This window comes from Plecotus auritus, assembly GCF_963455305.1.
Source record: "Plecotus auritus genome assembly, chromosome: 8".
Taxonomy (NCBI): Eukaryota; Metazoa; Chordata; class Mammalia; order Chiroptera; family Vespertilionidae; genus Plecotus; species Plecotus auritus.
This window is the reverse complement of record NC_137782.1, coordinates 106,812,925-106,819,577: the sequence shown is the minus strand read 5'-3', so window position 1 is coordinate 106,819,577 and position 6,653 is coordinate 106,812,925. Positions and strand designations below refer to the sequence as shown.

At 42.1% G+C, this 6,653-nt stretch overlaps 1 pseudogene across 1 annotated transcript; it reads right to left on the bottom strand.

Annotated features, from left to right (window-relative positions):
* Positions 1-1,450: 1,450 nt before the first annotated feature.
* On the bottom strand, positions 1,451-2,326 carry LOC308256533 (TBC1 domain family member 7-like; annotated as a pseudogene). The gene has a single exon. The product of its transcript is annotated as a TBC1 domain family member 7-like (transcript).
* Positions 2,327-6,653: the final 4,327 nt, after the last annotated feature.

The following is a 6,653-nucleotide window of genomic DNA, read 5'->3' as shown; positions in this document are numbered from 1 at the left end:
TTGCTACTATTTGCATGGACTATCATTTCCCATCTTTTTCCTTTTAATCTATTTGTGCCTTTGTATCCTATATATAGCATGTAGTTGGATTATTCTTTTATTCATTGTCAATTTCTGCCATTTGATTGTAGAGTTTAACCCATTTACATTTAAAGTACTTACTAATATCGAAGGAATTTCTTCTGCCATTTTGCTATTTGTTTTCCATATGTCTTATACCTCTTTTCTACTTCACTTTTATTATTGCTTACTTTTATGTTCAGTTGCTTTTTTTTGTAGTAAATAATTTTGATTTTCTTCTCATTTTTTGTGTGCATAATTTAAAAGGTATTTTCTATCTGGTTACCATGAGGATTACATTTAAAATCCTAAATTTATAATAATCTAGTTTCACTTAATTCCAACTTAACTTTAATGGCATATAAAATTTGCTCCTATATTATTTGTCTTTGTCCTCTTTATATAATTTACACACATTATATTTTTTACAATGTGTGCCCAATAATGAAGATATAATTATTTGTATGCATTTGTTTTTCAAATCCTATTGGAATAACAAGTAGAGTTAAAAGCAAAAATACAATAATACTGACTTTTATATTTGCATATATACCTTTACCAGAGATTTTTATTTCTTCATATAGCTTTGAGTTACTGTCTAGCATCCTTTTATTTCAATGTGAATGATTTCTTTTAGCATTTCTTATAGGAAAATCTAATGGTAACAAACTCTTTCAGCTTCTGTTTATCAGAGAACTAGTAGCCCTGCGCACAAGTCCGTGTGCCAGTGCTCTCTGTGGGGCCTGGCCGCTCTGTGCCTGCTGCCCAGAGGCTCTCCGCAGCCCAGAGGCCCTCTGAGGCCAGGGTGGGATGCTTGCCTCCACCAGGCCACTCACGCTGCCTGCTCTCAGTGGCCGCCCCCCAACCCCTTCCAGGACTGGGGGACTCTGGCGGGGCTGAGGGGACTGGATGCTGCCATCTTGTGGCTATGGGTGGCACCATCTTTGTGATGGAGTGATGGTTAATTTGCATGTTACCATTTTATTAGATAGGATACTTTTGTGTGTGTGTGAACAAAAGGAAGTTATTCTTTATTCCAGAAATAGACCTTAGCAAGTCACTGGCTTGGTGCTAATCAGAGAGAAGCAGGGCAGGGTGTGGTCATGCACTGCTTGTTAAAGCACCTACCCCCCGCCACCCCACGCCATCTCACCGCCCCCTTGCCTCCACTGAAATGCTTTAGAAACTCCAACAACCCTCTAAATTGTATTCAAAGTGGAACTTTGTACATCTATGTAACCAAAAGATACTGCTCCACAGCACAGCAACCCCAGGCATCTTAGTTATATAATTATATAATTTTGGAAAAGCAATTACTCTGAGCACCAAAGCAAGAATCCTGTTTCCATAGGCTTAGATCAGTCTGGGCCTGGTGGACTGTCCATGGCATTCAGGCTGAATGTACTGGGGTCCCACAGTGTTTGTGCCACAAGTTGATGGCCTTGCTCACAATTGCATCTGAGGTGTCCTGGGGAATATTTTCCAGAAACTTTGTTATTTTCTCTGAATTGTTCAGTGCCATTACTTTTAGTTTAATGGTTAATAAAATTTCCACTGCTACAAAAACTAAGATTGTACAGGATCCACTTACAATGTTATCCCAAACCCTCTGTGAATTGGATTCGGGCAAGCACCCTGCGAAGCACCTCTTGAACCAGAGATCGTAAGGCAGTCTGGACACTGCAGAACTCATCTCCAGGTGACTCGCAGCCTGCTGTCCTCCAGACTCAAGCACTGTTCAAAGCCTTTGGCAGCTGGGGTAGGGAGTCCCGGTACTTGTTGTTTAACTAGCTCACAAAGCACATGGTGGTCCAGCACAGGTTGACACTATCTCCCTCCTTCTCTTCCATGGCCTTAGCAATGGCAAGAAGCACTTCATCTTCTGGCTCCAGTGGGAAGGAGGGACTTCGAGGCAACTTTCCAGACTCCAGTGGGTACATGCGGAGATAGACTTCAACCTGAGTGTGGCATCACTGACAAAGTAAACGCCTTTCAGGGGATTAAGTACATCCGAGTACTGCCCCTTATGATACATCATCCCCTGGGCATGGGACTCATGGTGTGGAGGCAGGATCTCTAGAAGCACCTTCCATACCAATGTACAGTACATGGATGGGAGAGGAAACCTTTGACTAAAAGTACCAAGTTTCTCAATATCCAAATGACCATCTTTTAGGAGAATTTCTAATGGTTTTTCTTCAACTCCACAAAAACCCACTTTCTCATAATATACTGAATGAAAGTTTCTCTGAGAATCCTCAGTCATGTTTTATTCTCTAGTAGTGGAACCCGGGTTGAGACCAAGTGGTCCGGGGGAGGCTGTGGAAACCAGGCCAGGGGTGCTGACCAGCAGTCAGGCAATGTGGGGGGCTGGCCTGGGGACTAAGGCAGCACTAGTGGGCCCATGGGGTGAGGGAAATGGCAGGGCATCAGCGCCCGGCACTGAGAATACTAATTTTTCTTGTCATTTTTTGGAGCCAAGTTTTGTTAGATATGGAATTCTTGGTTGACAGATGTTTTTCTTTTAGCACTTTAAATATGTCATTCACTGTTTTCTGGCTTTAATGATGTCTGATGAAAATTAGCTATTAATTTTACTAAGAAACCTTTATCTGTCCATGATGAATAGCTTCCATCTTGATGCTTTCAAGATTCTCTCTGTCTTTGGCTTTCAACAGTTTGATGTTTCTTTTGAATTTATCTTACTTGAAATTTGTTAAGGTTTTTGGATTTGTAGATTCATATCTTTCATCAAATTTTGGAAGTTTTCAGGCATTATTTCTTCAAATATTTTTTTCTACCCATTTCTCTCCCTTTTCTCCTTTCGGGACCCATAATGTGTATGTTTGTCTGCTTGATGGCATTCCACGAATTCCTTGGATTCTATTTACTTTTAAAAATTCTTTTTCTTTTCTGTCCTTCATATTTGATAATTTCAATTGTTCTATCTTAAAGTTTAGTGACTTTTTTTCTTCTATCTATTCAACTCTGATATTGAGTCCCCCTAGTGAAATCTTCATTTTAGTTATTGTACTTTCAGCTCTAGAATTCGTTTGGTTTCTTTATATAAGATATCTTTATTAATATTCTCATTTGTTCATACATTATTTTCCTGACTTTCTTTAGTTATTTTTCTTTGTGTTCCTTTAGCCTGTAAACATATTTAAAACAGTTGTTTTAAAATCTTTCTCTAGTAAGTTCAATGTCTAGATTTTTCTAGGTATTGTTTTTGTCAATTTATTTTGTTACATTGAGTAAACGATGCTTTTTCATTTTTTAGGATGTCTTGTGACTTTGGTTTGAAAATTAGACATTTAAATATTGTAATGTGGTAACTCTGCAAACCAGATTCTTCTCATTCCTTAGATTGTTTTTTTTATTTTTTATTTTTTATTTAAGGCTGTAGTAGCCCAATTGGTTTATGTCTTTCCTCAACTAGTTTTCAAAAGGTATATTTCTTGTTGTGTGTGTTCATTGAAGTGTCTATTCCTTAGCTTGTGTTCAGCTATGTTTGACAGAAATTTTCTTGAATGCCAGGAGCAAAAAACAAACAAAAAAACAAAATAAAACAAATCTGCAATATCTCTCTCGGTCTTTGTAGATTTGTTTTGTGCTGGAGTACTCCTTTAATAATTAGTTATATTTGCACTAAGATTATTGTTAATGAAAAAAAAAACCACTGAAACCTGTAAAGAATTTTTGTGAGTTTATTTGAGCCAAACTGTCGACATATGCCGAGAAGCGGAACTTCAATGAATTGAGATAATGCTCTGGAGAAATGGAAGGTAACATCTGTATTTATACATTGCAATCAAAGGAAAGGGACATAGGTGAGTTGCATGGAATTCATTGGTGATAGATTAGGGAGGTGGGATAAAGCAAAGCGGGGAAACCTCTGGGATAGGGTAAAAAGTGAAATGATGGACATGTGCTTCTTTTACAGAGATGGATACAGGATACTTTAACATAATTAACAGTTGACAATTAACTTGATAACAATAACAATGAGGGAATGTCCTGGTGCCATTTGTTGTGCCCTGAGGGGTCCGGGTAAAAAGGAAGTTACAAGTTACCCAGACATCTCACAGATATGTTATCTTAGAGGCAAAAAGGCAAATGGGCTCAGTAAAGAAGATCTAAGTTGATCTTTGTCAGGGAAAGTATCGGCCTAGGACATGACTACCCACTATAACCTGTTTGTAGTTAAATATTTAATTTTCAAACCATCTTTTGCAGTTATTTTAGGTCTCTGAGTTTGCAAGTCTGCCACGCAGGCCTCCCCTGGGCTTGTCAGGTCAGCATGTGGCTCCTTTCGTCCACACTATGAGTCAGACGAAGATGACAGTTTAGGGTCTTCTGGGATGTTTGCTGAGCGTTGACCTTGCCCTGGTGCTATTTGTGGCTTCCTGAATTTCTCTATATACATGGTGCTTTTGGCACTAGAAAGGGACTGGTCCCAGAGTAGGTGTGTCTCAGGCCAGCCTGTAGTGCAGGGGTGGGCAAACTTTTTGACTCGAGGGCCACAATGGGTTCTTAAACTGGACAGGAGGGCCGGAACAAAAGCATGGATGGAGTGTTTGTGTGAACTAATATAAATTCAAAGTAAAGGAGCGGAGGGGAGAGCAAGAGAACCCTCCGCTCTTTCGGCTCCGTGGGCCGGATAGAACAGCCGAACGGCCCGAACGGGCCAGATCCGGCCCTCGGGCCGTAGTTTGCCCACAGCTGCTAGTGTGTGGGTTCTTGACTTTGTGCAGGAAAGATTTCACAACACAAGTCCAGATGGTTTTGAGAGTATGTGTATTAAAGCTGGGACAGTGAAACAAAGGGAGGGCTTAGGGTAGAAGAAGCAACAGGAGAGAGTCTTGGTGCAGCTCTCCTGTGGCTCTAGAAACATTACAGGAAAGAAGTGGGCCACGCTGGGCTGCATGCACTCACTGAAAAGTAAAAGCCATGGTGAAATAAGTGAGCCAACGCATGGCTGCTTTTAGCTCACTGAAAAGTCTAGGAGAGCCCGGCTGGCGTGGCTCAGTGGTTGAGCATCGACCTATGAACCAGGAGGTCATGGTTTGAATCCCAGTCAGGGCACATGCCCAGGTTGCAGGCTCAATCCCAGTGGGGGGTGTGTAGGAGGCAGCCAATCAATGATTCTCTCTCATCATTGATGTTTCTATCTCTCCCTCTTCCTCCCTCCCTGAAATCAAGGGGAAAAAAAGTGTATTTACAAGTCTAAGAGAAAAGAAGCAATAGGAGAGAGCCTACGCACTCTGCTTTGACCCTCTAGAAACATTATAGGAAAGACAGTGAGTTATAGTGGGGCTTCTGTTAGCTCACTGAAAAGTCAGAGAAAAGGGGGCCTTGGAGACAGCTTCAAGTGTAAGCCCAGCAGGAGCTGCTGCCGCCTGTTTCTTCCTTGGTTGCAAGTCTCATGGGGACCCTTAGAGTTTAGGAGAGAGAATAAAGATGTACTACTGAGAGGGAAGAAAGGTGTGGGCGTGTTCCAGGAAGAACCCATGCTGGGTCTTTGTTTTGAGGGTTCTTAATCTGTTTTCTAAAGGGGGGGAATCTTAGGGGAGGTCTTAGAAGTGGATCTCAATACACTATTCATCAGCATTTTGCTGAGGCGCCAAAATGAGGTTTATTCCCCTGACTTCAGTTGTCCTTGGGTGTGGTTGGTACATATGGCATTAATTGGATTTCTGTCACTATCTCCCTGAGTAGAGTGATTTAAGCTATTGACCCTCTGGTTGGGGAGAAGTGTAAACCATCTACTCTATGTGTGCTGGACTAGGGAAGATGGTTTTGTGATTTACTAGATGGCTGTGAGCTGCTTGGCTGTTTAAAAATGTCTCAGTTCCCCTAGTCCACGTGTCTTGGCTTACTGCCCTGTCTCACTTTTAAATACACAAGTATCCCAAAGGAACTCTCAGCTTCTGCTCCCAGCCTCATGCCATCCTTCTATGTTTTGACCGTAACATTGAAACGCCTAACCCCAGGCAGCTGCGCATTACTTCTTTGCCTGGCAGTGCTCTGAAAATGTCTGTCACCTTTTGGGTCCAGGCTCTGAGTTAGGTAAAATTCAGCCACGCCCTAAGATGTTCACTGGGGCTAAGAGGAAGGTGTGGGTCCTAAGAGGTACGTCTGTTATTTTGTTGAAGAAAGGCCTCTGTATTCTTCCATCTCATGGTTGGCAGAAGGGAGTGATGTGAATCTGTAAGCTCAGTAGGTGGGAATGTGTCTGATGAGTCATGGATGGGCGTCTCCTCAATGTCCCTGCCCCACATCTCAGGGCCTAACTAGGGCCTGGCCTTGGAATAGCAGAGCTGCCTGGGTGGGCATTTAAATATCATTTACGCTCATTCTCTTGGACTGTTGCTTCCTGCACGTGGTTCCTCAGCTTTCTGAGCCTTCCCTCTGCTGTGCTGTGTATGACAGCTCCTGTGCAGCAGCAGGAAACAGGGGTGACGTCTGCAAAATGGCGGGAAGGCAGCTTCCTGCTCTCATTCCCCACAGAAATACCACAGAAAAAATCGGATCTGTCAGGACCAACATCATCATGACTCTGGAAAACAGTTGAAGGTTTGCAGCAACCAAAT